The following is a 14,984-nucleotide window of genomic DNA, read 5'->3' on the forward strand; positions in this document are numbered from 1 at the left end:
ACTTCTTGCCACGGGAACCTCTCCTTGGGGCTGCTTAAGTGTTCCCATGGTATGGCACCTGGCTCCCTCAGAACATGCTGTCCAAGAGAGGGCAAGGCAGATACAGCAATGTCTTTTCTGACTAACCTTCATTTCTGTAATATCATATTGGTTTATACAGGACTTTCCTATTCATTATGGAAGGGACTCCTCAAGGGCCTAAATACCAGGAGGGAGGTATTGGAATAATCACCAATAAATTAGTATAACCACACTGGACAGCAACTTTATAATATGCATCTAAAGACAAAAAATGTTTCAGAGCACAAAGTTGGCTTTCAAAAAATATTTTTTGCAGGAATGATTAAATAAGCAAATAACCCAGTAGTTCCAGTCCTAGGAATCAACTCTACAGAAATAATAAGGTAGCAATGACAAAGATTTATTTATCAACATGTTTATTAATGCATTATTTGTGACAGGGATAAAATAGAAATAAACCATCCAAATAATAGGTTCATTAAATGAATTATATTATATCTTGATTGTTTCTGTTATTAAAACTTAATTTTCAAGGAATTTTAATGAGATATTCCTGATACAGCATAGATGAAAAATGCACAAATAATAAAAAACAATAATTAAATATGATCCCAATTAGTTGCATTCATATCTGAAAATAAAGAATACTGGAAGGAAATATAACAAAGAGTTAACAAAAGTTATTTCCAGGTTTCATGTTATAGTTTTTGTTCCTTCTACTTCTCTATACCTTCAAATTGTCTATATTGCACTTTTATTATTTTTATAATCATCAATATTACTTTTCTGATTCTGATTTATTGCTCTTCCTACACACTTTATTCTCATCTGCTCATGCAGTCCCACATAACCTTGACAATAAGGTCATAGCTAAACTTTTGCACTTTTCTACTGTTAATATTTTAATGCTATGCAAAGGGAGAAACTAACCATAAAACTTATCTTAAGATATACAATCACTAGAAAGTCAGCAATACATATAGCAACTTATCAGACTATATTTTTGGCTCCTTTAAATCTGGGCCACTTTTTATTTCTATGTCACAAAATTATCTATTCTGGAAAATATTGCTATTTAAATCATAGAAATCATTGAGTAAATATACAGTGAATGCCATTTGGAGACAAACACAATTTTTGTTTTGTTTTTTCTTTCTTTCCTTACTAATTATACTTAGACAATTCTTGTGACTTTAGACTATACAAATAATCAGTTTGGCATTTGACCTCAAAGCAATTCTGAAGGTCACTGTGCTTGTTCTGTCTGCCTCTTATAGAGACCCTAAAGTCTTTCATCCAGAAATGAAATCCTTTCACAAATGCTTTATTAAAACACATAGCCCTACAGGGAAATGAAATAATTTGATTGTGCAAGGTAAGACAAGCAAAACTTAAATGACCAAGAGAACTTCCAAAGAATTTTTTTTTTTATTTGAGACAAAGAGAGCAGGGGGTAGAGGGCAGCAGAGAAGGGAAGAGGGACAGGGAGAGAGTCTCAAGCAGACTCCAGACCCAGCATGGAGCCCTTCGCAGGGCTGAATCTCACAACTGTGAGATCACAACCTGAGCCAAAACCAAGAGTCAGACGCTCAACTGATGGTGTCCCCATGTGCCCCCAAAGCAAATTTAGAAACGTCCTGGAAAGAAAATGCTTTTTTTATGGAAAGACTAGGCTTTTTTGTCAAAAGTCTTTTATATCATTGTCCTCCCTTGCAAATAACCATAAATATAAGAAAGAGCTTGAACCTTTGCACCAGAATATCCAGCATGTCCCAAATATCTCAATACAACACATGAAAATTTCAGTTTTCTTAGAATGAGAGCTATCATATTCCATCACATATTAATAAGATCATTTTTTATATTTCTTTAAAAATTAATTAAAGTCAACCCTTTCTTTTGGAAAGAAATAAATACATAAATAATACAAAATAAATACAAATAATACAAAATAAATACAGTTTGAAACATGTTTGATTTCAAAAGAGGAAGTTGTATCTTCCTCTTTTGAAATCAAACATGTTTCAAACTAGAAACCAAGTTCAAAGAAATTGTAGTTCAGACAAGACCAATGAAATATCTCATATGTACATTTTGAGGTCTTTAATATATTATCTGTTCCATCATTAAGCTCAGAACAAGTCCAATCAAATAAGACATTAATTAAAATGTTCCACACTTCTATTAGTGTTGATTAGTTATTAGAATGAAATTGTTAGCATTTTTATGAAACAGCTTAAAAATTCACCTCCAAAGAAGGTGCAAACCACGTATTTAACAACAAATGCCAAGTGTGAGATTATCCTCTCTTTAGAGGCACAATGCACCACTTAAATAAAAAAATAAGAACCAGAGAAATGATAAAAAATACTTTTCTCCACTGGTCTTTTCTGTCTTCACACATAAGACCTGAGTACTCATATTACAGTAAAACTGAAGGCAGGCTATTTATTGGTGAATTAGTAAGTTATCCAAAAGCTTTTTTGGCAAATTGCCCACCTTATAAGGGAAAATGTGTGAGTTTTGCTACATAACCTAAAATCAACTAATCTAACATGTATAGAAGTCTTCCTCTGAATTCTACATACAGTATGAATCACCTATTTACATTTTCAATTGCATTTCTGATAAACACCTCAAAACACAACATTTATATTCAAAAATATAAATGCCTATCATTTTAGAGGCATTTGAAGAAGCGGATGTAAGATATCTCTACCCTTTTAAAAACAAATCAAAGACAGACATTTAAAAATTTATCTCCCATCATTCCATTTTAAACATGCATTATCCATCCCTAACTCAAATGACACACTATGTTGAATAAACAGTTATTAAAAGCTATCTAAGGGTCAGAGAAGCTGCTGCTTGTCCTCACATACAACATAGAATTTCCAAATACTATCTAAATTTCTTCATGAACACCCAGAGGCAATGGGACTTAGCCACTAAGAGCATAGACTGTGTGGTCATGTTGCCTAGTGGGATCCAGGCTGTTATCACCTAAGAGTTATGTCCCGTGGAGAAGTTACATGACCTCTTGCTCAGTTTTCCCATCTGTAAAAATGAGGATGATTATAATAGTACATACCACATAGACAATTTCTGCAAGGAGTAAATGAATAATACAGTAAAAGAATAGTGTCCCACATCACAATGGATCTGCATTAGCTATTATTTTTTTCTGATCATTTCTGTTCTTGCTACCACAACTTTAATTAAAAAAGAATATTTATGTACTCCCAGATTGCTTCACCATCCCATCAACTTCTCTCCTTGCCTTCTCTATTTTCCACATCTAATATATTTTTTAAAAATTGAGGTATACTTGAGATATGGTATTATACTAGAATCATATGTATAATATGATGATTCATTGCTTGTACCCATCGAAAAATGATCACCACATTTAAGTCTACTTACCATCTGTCATCATACAATGTTACAACATTTTTTTTCTTGTGATGGGAACATTTAAGATTTACTCTCTTAGCAACTTTCAAATTTGCAATACAGTGTTATTGACTACAGCTCCCTGGTATACATTGTACCCTCATGACTTATTTATCTTATTTTTAAATTTCTATTCTTTATTTTTTTAAGTAGGCTCCATGGCTAGCATGGAGCCTAACACAGAGATTGAACTCATGATCCTGAAATCAAGACCTGAGCTGAGATCAAGAGTCAGGTGTTTAACAGACTGAGCCACTCAGGCACCCCATGACTTATTTATTTTATAACTGGTGGTTAGTACCTTTTAAGCTCCTTATTTTCAAGAAATTAACAAATAAATGAACCTATTCACAAATGCCCTGCTCAAATAATTTTGATTTCCAATTTTTTCCAGAATAAAGAGCAAATATCCCATCTTCGTGGCCTCCCAAAATTTGCCCATAACATGTGCCAATATTATCTTTCTCTGTCTGCCATTCACAGGAGAGCAAGGGGACAGCCTCACTATATTCCTTCAGCCTTCCAAGACTGCTCTGCTGTTTCTCCTTTTAGAATGTCTTCCCAATCACCACTCCATCTACTGAGCTCCTGTTCATTCTTCAAAGCCATTGAAGTTAATCCATTCACAGAAACTTCCTCTCTAACCACAAACCCACAGTGATGTAACCTGCTATGTACACATAAATCTAAAATTCCTTATCTGGGATGCTCATTGAGTCCTTTGTCATGCATTACCCTAAGCTTCAGTATTTCAAGGTATAATTCCCGTGTAAATATAAAACAACAGCATATCTAAATTTAGGCATTCCTCCCAAACAATTAGCCTGCTCCTCTGAGGATCAGAACTGTATTTTACTCATTTTTAATAGAGCTACAGCCAGGCACATAACAAGCACTACATGGAATTGATTTGAATATTTATGACCCCTGTCTAGGCCAACATTAGCATATTAGCATATTAGCATCTTGTAACTGACAAAAAAGAGAGGGGTAAAGCTCTGAGGGAAAAGTTCATAAAAGAGTGAACAAAATTCTCGAGTTGATTACCCAACATTTGTATCTGGGGCAAGAGGAATCTTATTAGAGCAAATGCAGCAAACTTGAGCTGCAGCTGCTGTCTTGGTGTCCCATAAGGAATTCCCAATGGTCTGGATTTCACCTGGTCCAGGTATACTAATCCCTGCCCGAGGCATAAGGCTATGACTGTTCTAACTTATTGCTGTCAAATTGCTGATTTCTTTTCTATCCATTAAGTGGGTCATGTTTGGCCAACTGGATTAACAGTGTTGGAATTAGGATGCTGGCCCCTTTAGGTTTTGCCTGTGCCCTATCTGCAGGCCTGGAAGGATATTGGGGAAAGCCCTGATTTCCTAGAGTGTGTTCACACTGCACCAAAAAGATAAGTGGCCACTACCATCAAGATTATTTTTTGTAATTGAGAGATCCAATGGTGGAGTTTGTAAAAAAGGACTAATAGATGGGGATTTTTTTTAAATCATTATTGTAAAATACATTTGTTAAGTCACAGTTGCCATCTATCTGTCCAGACAACCAATGTATCCATATCCCTTCCTAGAAGGCTTTGGGGCCACCATTTCAATTCTACATAGTTCAGTAATATGTATCAACATTTTCCCCACTTTACTACTTTTACCATTTGGTTTCTCTTCTTCACTACTGTTTTTTGTTTTATTCAGATGGCCACTACTGGCCATCTATAATCCCTTTGCATCCTCAACTCCCTTTAAAGTCTTAAATGATAACTTATTTCTGGAACAATCTTCCCATCCAGGAAGACCCATGCTTGAGGTATGGGACCATGTCTGCCAGCTAGCCATTATGTGGGTCTAAGGAGGACACCCACCTAAGGCAAGGCAGAAGGAGCCCTGCAGGGAGTAAGATCCCATCTCAGTGAGATGTTGATAATGAAGCATGTAGACCATCAAGTGATGAAGAAACCAAGAGAGTCATAATAAGAAGTCTGATCACTCCAGGAGATTCATACAAGGTGGTCAAGAGTAGGATTACAGTTACTTTCCAGAATTGGAACTGGACAGGAACCATCTAACCCTGCCACCCTTTAAGAACATCAGGTTCAATTCCCAACGGGATGCTCATGCCCTGGAGGAAGCACTCACTCTTTCACAGAGTAGGACCAAGCAGCAGCCTGGCCACCCATTACAGGCATTCAAGGAGAACCACCTGAGTGATGTCCATCCTCAAACACCACCACCAAATTTCCTTGTGCCTTTGCTCTGTGCTTTCATGTAAGCTATCTACAATGCCTAGCATTCCAAACTCCACTCCTTAAATCAGGAAAACTGCTCTTACCTTTTAATGTTAAGTGTAACTTTCTCCCTCCACCTCATAGGTAAGATGCCTCTCCCTCTGCACCCAGCCATAATTGTATTGTTATGGAATGACATATTCATTACCCCCAACAGACTGAGAATTTCTTGATGTCAGAAATTATATGTTGTTCCCAGAATTGTGTCTCCAGAATTGCCTTACTCATGTTGATGAGCAAATGAGCAAATACACAAATAAAAGAAAGAAAGGATGAGCACATTCCTGAGCATTTGTGGTTTTGACAGGGAGACAACTATCAATTATTGAACCCTACTGGCACTGAGAGCTTTAATAAATGGGTGAACCAATGGTATGGAATTATGGAATTACTCCCTCTCTTTGGGAGGGCTGGTGGGATGGACAATTGATGACCTGAATGAGAGGCAGAGCTGCCTCCTGACACCAGGGTGGCACATCAGAACATCAGAAACACAGGGATGGCATTTGTAAAGATACAAGTGCTGATACCACCTCTAATAATAATATTTCTCAGGGAACTAAAATCTCATTTCATTTCTTCCTGCCTACAACCAGAATCAAGGAATGAGTAACTGCACACTGCTGATATTTCTCATTAGGGTATTTTACACTGGCATGGACATTCCTGCCTTGGAAATAAGCCCTTTAGGGAAATGACTACAACCACATTCTGTACAGCAGAAAGCACATTATCACCATGAAGATAATAGCATGCCACCTCTAAGGCTAGTGATAAGAAGTTAGTTTAAACTTTTCCTGAGAGAACTGAGATTAAAGAAAAGAATAATTACAATATTTCAGGGCAAATCTGTTCCACAAGTTTGAATAAGAGAACAAGAAAAAAAAATCGCAACTCAAGTCTCTGTAGTCAGTGATTTCAAGTGCAGCAATGGTGTTTTATCCTTATCAATATGTTTATTCTCACACAATGTATAGAGCTATAGAAAAATGGCTGAGTTTTGTAAGGAAGAGAAGGGAAGATTGGTACCAAAAAGCAACCTTCTGTTTCTTTCTTACTTACTAGTTTGCTCAAACAATATTTCTTAGAAATCATACTTAAGAATGTCTCATCCAACCCCCCAATCACCCATTTTGTGCTTTCAAATGTCAGCTGTCAGACCACATCAGAGAAATTAACAAGTCTAACAATACTGTCAAGCTTAAATAATAGAAATTAATTAATGATATTATTGGACCATATAATTTGCATATATTTTATTTTTCCATGAATGAAGAAATAATTTGTTTAAGTCTAGTATTATAACTTAGAACATAAAGAATGAATAGCTATGCAAAAGAATGAAACTAGACCACTGTCTTACATGATACACAAAAATAGACTCAAAATGGATTAAAAATCTCAATGTAAGCTGAAGCCATTAAACTCTTAAAAGAAATATAGGCAGTCACCTATTAGACATTGGCCTAGCAACTTTTTTCTGAGTATATCTCCTCAAGCAAGGGAACAAAAGTAAAAATAAACTATTGGGGCTATATTGAGCCAAAAAGCTTTTGCACAGCAAAGGAAGCAGCAAGCAAAACAAAAAGGCAACCTACTGAATGGGAGAAGATATTTGTAAATGACATATTTGATAAAGGGTTAAAATCCAAAATAAAGATTTTATATTAACTCAACATCAAAAAAAAAAAAAAAAGACAATCTGAGTACAAAAGGAGGCAGAGTAGGCATTTTTCCAAAGAAGACATCCATCTAGCCAACAGACACGTGAAAAGATGCTCAACATCACTAATCATCAGGGAAATGGAAATCAAGACCACAGGGAGCTATCACCTCACACCTGTCAGAATGACTAGAATCAAAAAGACAAGAAATAACAAATGTTGGTGAGGATGTGGTAAAAAGGGAACCCTTGTAGGAATGTAAATTGGTGTAGCAACTGTGGAAAATAGTATGGAGTTCCCTCAAAAAATTAAAAATAGAAATACCATATAATCCAGTAATCCACTACTGGGTATTTAGCCAAAGAAAACAAAAACACTAATTTGAAAAGATATATGCACCTCTACATTTATTGCAATATTATTTATAATAGTCATGATATGGAAACAACCTTAGTGTCCACAGAATGGATTGGGAAGATGTGAGATAGATATATTTATATAATGGAATATTACTCAGCCATAAAGTAAAATGAAATCTTGCCATTCATGACAACATGAATGGAACTAGAGAATATTATGCTAATTGAAATAAGTCAGAGAAAGACAAATGCAATATGATTTTACTCATATGTGTAATTCAAAAAACAAAATAAACAAGGGGCGCCTGGGTGACTCAATCAGTTGAGTATCTGACCATTGCCTTTAGCTCAAGTCATGATCTCAGGGGTCATGAAATCAAGCCCCATTTTGGGCTCCACTCTCAGCAAGGAGTCTGCTTGAAGATTCTCTCTCTCTGCTCCTCCCCCAACTCTCTCTCAAGTAAATAATTAAATCTTAAAAAAAAGAATATTTCTAAAAATGAGCAAATAAACACACACACACACACACACACAAAAAAAAAAAAAAATAATCTTACCAATACAGAGAACAAACTTGTGGTTGCCAGAGGGGAGGCGGCTGGGAGGGATGGGCAAAATAGGTGGAGATTAAAAAGCAAACTTCCAGTTTTTAAGTAAATAGTTACAGGTATGAAAAATACAGCATAGGAAATATAGTCAATAATACTGAAATTACATTGTACAATGAAAGGTGGTAACTACACTTACTGTGCTGAGCAGTGCATAATGTACAGATTTGTCCAGTCACTGGACAAATTAGTCGTACATTAGTCGTACACCTGAAACTAATATAACATTATATGTCAATTATACTTCAGTTAAAAAAAGAACCTATAGCAGAGTCTAAATGCAACACACATTCTTCTTTTTTTTTGCACAAAAATATTTATTTGAACCTTGAAAGTTACATTAGTAACATTTTAATTCTGTAGTTTACAAAATATTCTTACATACAAGTTTTTTTTTTAATTTTATAAATTAATTTTTATTGGTGTTCAATTTACCAACATACAGAATAACACCCAGTGCTCATCCCGTCAAGTGTACCCCTCAGTGCCCGTCACCCATTCACCCCCACCCCCCGCCCTCCTCCCCCTCCACCACCCCTAGTTCATTTCCCAGAGTTAGAAGTCTTTATGTTCTGTCTCCCTTTCTGATATTTCTCACACATTTCTTCTCCCTTCCCTTATATTCCCTTTCACTATTATTCATATTCCCCAAATGAATGAGAACATACCCTGTTTGTCCTTCTCCGGTTACTGTGGCCAAGTTCAAAAAGGGTGTTGCCTGAGTTCTCCTCTGGGATTTTGATGGAATCTTGTCTCACATTTAGATCTTTCATCTATTTTGAGTTTATCTTTGTGTATGGTGCAAGAGAGTGGTCTAGTTTCATTCTTCTGCATGTGGATGTCCAATTTTCCCAGCACCATTTATTGAAGAGACTGTCTTTCTTCCAGTGGATCATCTTTCCTCCTTTATCGTATATTAGTTGACCATAAAGTTCAGGGTCCACTTCTGGGTTCTCTGTTCTGTTCCATTGATCTATATGTCTGTTTTTGTGCCAGTACCACACTGTCTTGATGAACACAGCTTTGTAGTACAACCTGAAATCTGGCATTGTGATGCCCCCAGATATGGTTTTCTTTTTTAAAATTCCCCTGGCTGTTTGGGGTCTTTTCTGATTCCACACAAATCTTAAAATAATTTGTTCTAAGTCTCTGAAGAAAGTCCATGGTATTTTGATAGGGATTGCATTATACGTGTAAATTGCCCTGGGTAACATTGACATTTTCACAATATTAATTCTGCCAATCCATGAGCATGGAATATTTTTCCATCTCTTTGTGTCTTCCTCAATTTCTTTCAGAAGTGTTCTATAGTTTTTAGGGTATATTTTGAGAACCATTTGAATGGTAAATGGTTCTCCAACCTTTTATTTTCAGGTTGTAGGTGTCCTTCTGTCTAAAATGAGTCTCTTGTAGACAGCAAATAGATGGGTCCTGCTTCATTTCCAATTTAAAACACTCCCTAAGTGAAATAGACATACATGTGTCCTTTGATTATAGCAACAACAAAAAAAAAAAGTAATTCCAACATTGTTACCCTGTTTTACAGATTAGAAAGTTCAGGCTCAGAATCATGAAGCATGATGTTTGATGTTCAAAGTCATAGCTCACCTACACTAGAACTTAGATTTGAACTTTTGTCCTTTGCATTAATGACACAAAGGTAAATAAGGAATTCTGGTAGATGGATAAATCAACTTTTATTTATTTTTTATCAACTTTTATTTGACTACAGACATTATTCAAATTTCCTACAGTCTTTTCCTTCAAAATAAATAAGAATATGATGTATCATAAATGTGAAAAATGACATAAAAAAATTTCCCCAAATGATATGGAAAAGCAAACAGGTTTAAAGAAAGGCTTTGCAACAGCAATGACAACAAAAATAAGTATATCCCTTTGGGCAATATTTTCTAAAGCGTGCTCTCTAGGACCACAGTTTTACAGGATTTTTAGGGATATTATATGAGGGAAAGAAAGGATTCAACAGAAATCGGTTGCAGTTCTATACATTAACAATAAGAAATCCAAAAAGGAAATTAAGAATACCATTCCATTTAAAATAGCTTCAAATTGTGTTAACTAGCCTTATTGAGGTTATCATTTCATAGTATATACATCTGTCAAATCGTCACCTAGTACACCTTAAATTTACACAATGATATATATCAACTACATCTTAATAAAGCTGGGAAAGACATTTAAAAATAAAAAATAATATGGCATCACAAAATAATTAAATACTTAGCAATAAACTTCATCAAGGAGGCAAAGACTGAAAACTGTAAGATGTCGCTGTAAGTGGTTAAAGAAGACACCAATAAACAGGAAAGACATCCATGATCACGGATTAGAACACTTAACAATGTTCAGCTATCAATACTACCCAAAGCGATCTACACATTCAATGCAATCCCTTTCAAAATGCTAAAGACTTTTTTTTTGCATAAATAGGAAAATCCATTCTAAAATTCATATAGCATCTCAAGGGTCCCTGAACAGTAAAGTATGTGATTTTTGATCGCAGGGTAGTGAGTTTGAGCCCCACTTAGGGCAAGAAACCTACATAAAATTTTTAAAAAAGAACAAACTTAGAGGCCTCACACATACTGATTTCAAAACTTACTGCAAAGCTGCAGCAAAGCTGTGGTGGTGGTGCTATCATAAAGACTAACATATAGGGGTGCCTGGGTGGCTCAGCCGGTTAAGTGGCTGCCTTTGGCTCAGGTTGTGATCCCTGGGTCATGGAATCAAGCTCTGCATCAGGCGCTGCTCAGTGGGGAGCCTGCTTATCCCTCTCCCTCTGCCACTCTCTCTGCTTGTGTTCTCTTCTCTCATTCATTTATTCAAATTAGGTCTTAAAAAAAAAGAAAGACAGACATATATTCCAATGCAATAGAATAGAGAGCCCAGAAGACATACATGTCTTCCTATATGTGGTCACATGATTTTGACAAGGACCATTCAAATGAGGAAAAGGCAGTCTTTTTCAACAAGCATTGCTGGGAATACGGGATATCCGCATGCAAAAGAATAAAGTTGGACCCCTACTTTATACTATATTCAAAAATTAACTCAAAATGGATCAAAGAGCTATTTATCCCATCTAAATGGCAATCTCATCCTACCAGTTGTTCAGACCAGAAGTCTCAGTTATCTTTGTCTTTTCAATGCCACACTACATGTTCGCTCCAACAGAAGACCCATCCCTTATCCTTCTAAATACATCCTGAATCTGACAACTTCCAGTATTTCAAAGATATAGTTGCCTTCTCTGCACAAAACTGCTATCTACTTTCCCTTTTCTCTTCTCATCTTTATATTTTTTCCACATTGTACGGTCATGCCTTTAAAACGAATCTGATAAAAAAAAAAAAAAAAACGAATCTGATCATATCTCTCTTGTGGTCAAAACCCTGCAATGGATTCTTCTCTCATCCTAATTTAAAGCCAAAGTCATTACAGTTTTTAAAGTTCTACATCATCCACACCCTGCACTCCCCAACACAACCTTTCTGACTCATTGTATGTAATTCCCCATTCTGTTCCAGCACACCTGCTTCATTGCTTTCTCTGGACAATACCCAAACTGTTCTACTTCAACACCCAGACACTTGCTATTTTTTTACCTAGAAGTTCTTCCATGTACGTGAAGGCTTGTCCCTTCCTGTCCTCAGGTCTAGAGTCTAATTCCTTAGACCTTCTATGACCATCTAATATAAAACACATCTGGGGGCGCCTGGCTGGCTAAGTCAGTAAAGCATGTGATTCTTGATCCCAGAGTAATGAGTTTGAGGGCATGAAAACTACATAAAATAAAATAAAGACAACAAAATAAAATAAAATAGGCCTACCTACAGTGTTTTTAGCTTACTTTTTATTTTACTGTACAATCTGAAATTTAAAATTTTATAAATGTATATGTTTATCGTGTAGCTTCTATCTCACTCCACTAGAATATAAGTTGCATTAGAGTAGGGACTTTGTTTTGTTCACTATTATATCCCTTAGACTAGGGCCTGCCACATGCAAAAACTCAAAAAATATTGTTATGAATATGAATATTGTTATAATGTGAATTAATGAATGAATGAACATAATCACTGCTACATTTACACACATAGTGAACAACTCGTGAAATTTACAATTTACTTCATTGCTCCAATTAAGTCTTTAAAATTGAGTATTATCATTTTGGTCATAAATTGTCATAGCTCAATTTAGTGAACAAAAATTAGCTTTTAAATTATAATGCGGGGCAGGATGGTGGAAGAGCAGGGACCCCAAGTCACCTGTCCCCACCATATTACCTAGATAACCTTCAAATCATCCTGAAAATCTACGAATTCGGCCTGAGATTTAAAGAGAGAACAGCTGGAACGCTACAGTGAGAAGAGTTCGCGCTTCTGTCAAGGTAGGAAGACGGAAAAAATAAAGAAATAAAAAAGCCTCCAAGGGGGAGGGGCCCCGCGAGGAGCGGGGCTGAGGGCGGGGCGAGTGTCCCCAGGGCAGGAGAGCCCCGTCCCGGAGAAGCAGGAGCTGCACCAACCTTCCCGGGCGGAAAGGGGCTCGCAGGGAGTTGGAGCAGGACCCAGGAGGGCGGGGATGCCCTCGGGCTCCCGGGGACACTAACAGACACCTGCGCCCCGGGAGAGTGCACCGAGCTCCCTAAGGGCTGCAGCGCGCGCCCCAAGGCATGGGAGCAGCTCCGCGGAGGGGGCTGCGGGGCGGGAGCGCGAATCCAACAGCGCAGGCTCGGAAGCACAGGGCGCCGGGACACAGCCCAGGATCCGGCCTCCACCCGGGGCAGGCAGAGGCCGGGAGGGCCCAGGACAGCAAGGACGCTCCTGCCCCGAGCTGAGCAGATCAGGGGCCCCGCCCCGGAGCCTCCAGGCCCTGCAGGCTGAGTTACTGCGGGAGCTGACTCCAGGGCTGCAGAGCTGGCCCCGCCACTGCGGTTGTTCCTCCTGGGGCCTCACCGGGTAAACAGCCCCCACTGAGCCCTGCACCAGGCAGGGGCAGAGCAGCTCCCCCAAGTGCTAACACCTGAAAATCAGCACAACAGGCCCCTCCCCCAGAAGACCAGCTAGAGGGGCCAGTTCCAGGGGAAGTCAAGGGACTTAAAGTCTACAGAATCAGAAGATACTCCCCCGGGTTTTTTTTTTTTCTTTTTGATTTGTTTGCTTCCCCCACCCTTTTTTTCTTTCTCTCTTTTTCTTTTCTTCCTTTTTTCTTTTTCACTTTTTTTCCTTCTTTCTCTCCTTTTTCTCCTTTTCCCAATACAACTTGTTCTTGGCCACTCTGCACTGAGCAAAATGACTAGAAGGAAAACCTCACCTCAAAAGAAAAAATCAGAAACAGCCCTCTCTCCCACAGAATTACAAAATCTGGATTATAATTCAATGTCAGAAAGCCAGTTCAGAAGCACTATTATACAGCTACTGGTGGCTCCAGAAAAAAGCATAACGGACTCAGGAGACTTCATGACTGCAGAATGTAGATCTAATCAGGCAGAAATTAAAAATCAATTGAATGAGAGGCAATCCAAACTAGAGGTCCTAAGACGAGGGTTAACGAGGTGGAAGAACGAGTGAGTTGCCATAGATGGCAAAGAGGGAAACTGAGGAAAAAAGAGACAAACAATTAAAAGATCATGAGGATAGATTAAGGGAAATAAGTGACAGCCTGGGGAAGAAAACTCTACATTTAATTCGGGTTCCCGAGGGCGCCGAAAGGGACAGAGGGCCAGAATATGTATTTGAACAAATCATAGCTGAAAGCTTTCCTAATCTGGGAAGGGAAACCGGCATTCAGATCCAAAAAATAGAGCGATCTCCCCCCCTAAAATCAATAAAAACCGTTCAACACCTCGACATTTAATAGTGAAGCTTGCAAATTCCAAAGATAGAGAAGATCCTTAAAGCAGCAAGAGACAAGAAATCCCTGACTTTCATGGGGAGGAATATTAGGGTAACAGCAGACCTCTCCACAGAGACGTGGCAGGCCAGAAAGGGCTGGCAGGATATATTCAGGGTCCTAAATGAGAAGAACATGCAGCCAAGAATACCTTATCCAGCAAGGCTCTCATTCAAAATGGAAGGAGAGATAAAGAGCTTCCAAGACAGGCAGGAACTGAAAGAATATGTGACCTCCAAACCAGCTCTGCAAGAAATTTTAAGGGAGACTCTTAAAATTCCCCTTTAAGAAGAAGTCCAATGGAACAATCCACAAAAACAGGGACTGAATAGACATCATGAAGACACTAAACTCATATCTTTCAATAGTAACTCTGAACGTGAATGGGCTTAATCACCCCATTAAAAGGCGCAGGGTTTCAGACTGGATAAAAAAGCAGGACCCATCTATTTGCTGTCTACAAGAGACTCATTTTAGACAGAAGGACACCTACAGCATGAAAATAAAAGGTTGGAGAACCATTTACCATTCAAATGGTCCTCAAAAGAAAGCAGGGGTATCCATCCTTATATCAGATAAACTAAAATTTACCCCGAAGACTACAGTGAGAGATGAAGAGGGACACTATATCATACTTAAAGGATCTACCCAAAAAGAGGACCTAACAATCCTCAAT

Source organism: Nyctereutes procyonoides, unplaced genomic scaffold (assembly GCF_905146905.1).
Source record: "Nyctereutes procyonoides isolate TBG_1078 unplaced genomic scaffold, NYPRO_anot_genome, whole genome shotgun sequence".
Taxonomy (NCBI): Eukaryota; Metazoa; Chordata; class Mammalia; order Carnivora; family Canidae; genus Nyctereutes; species Nyctereutes procyonoides.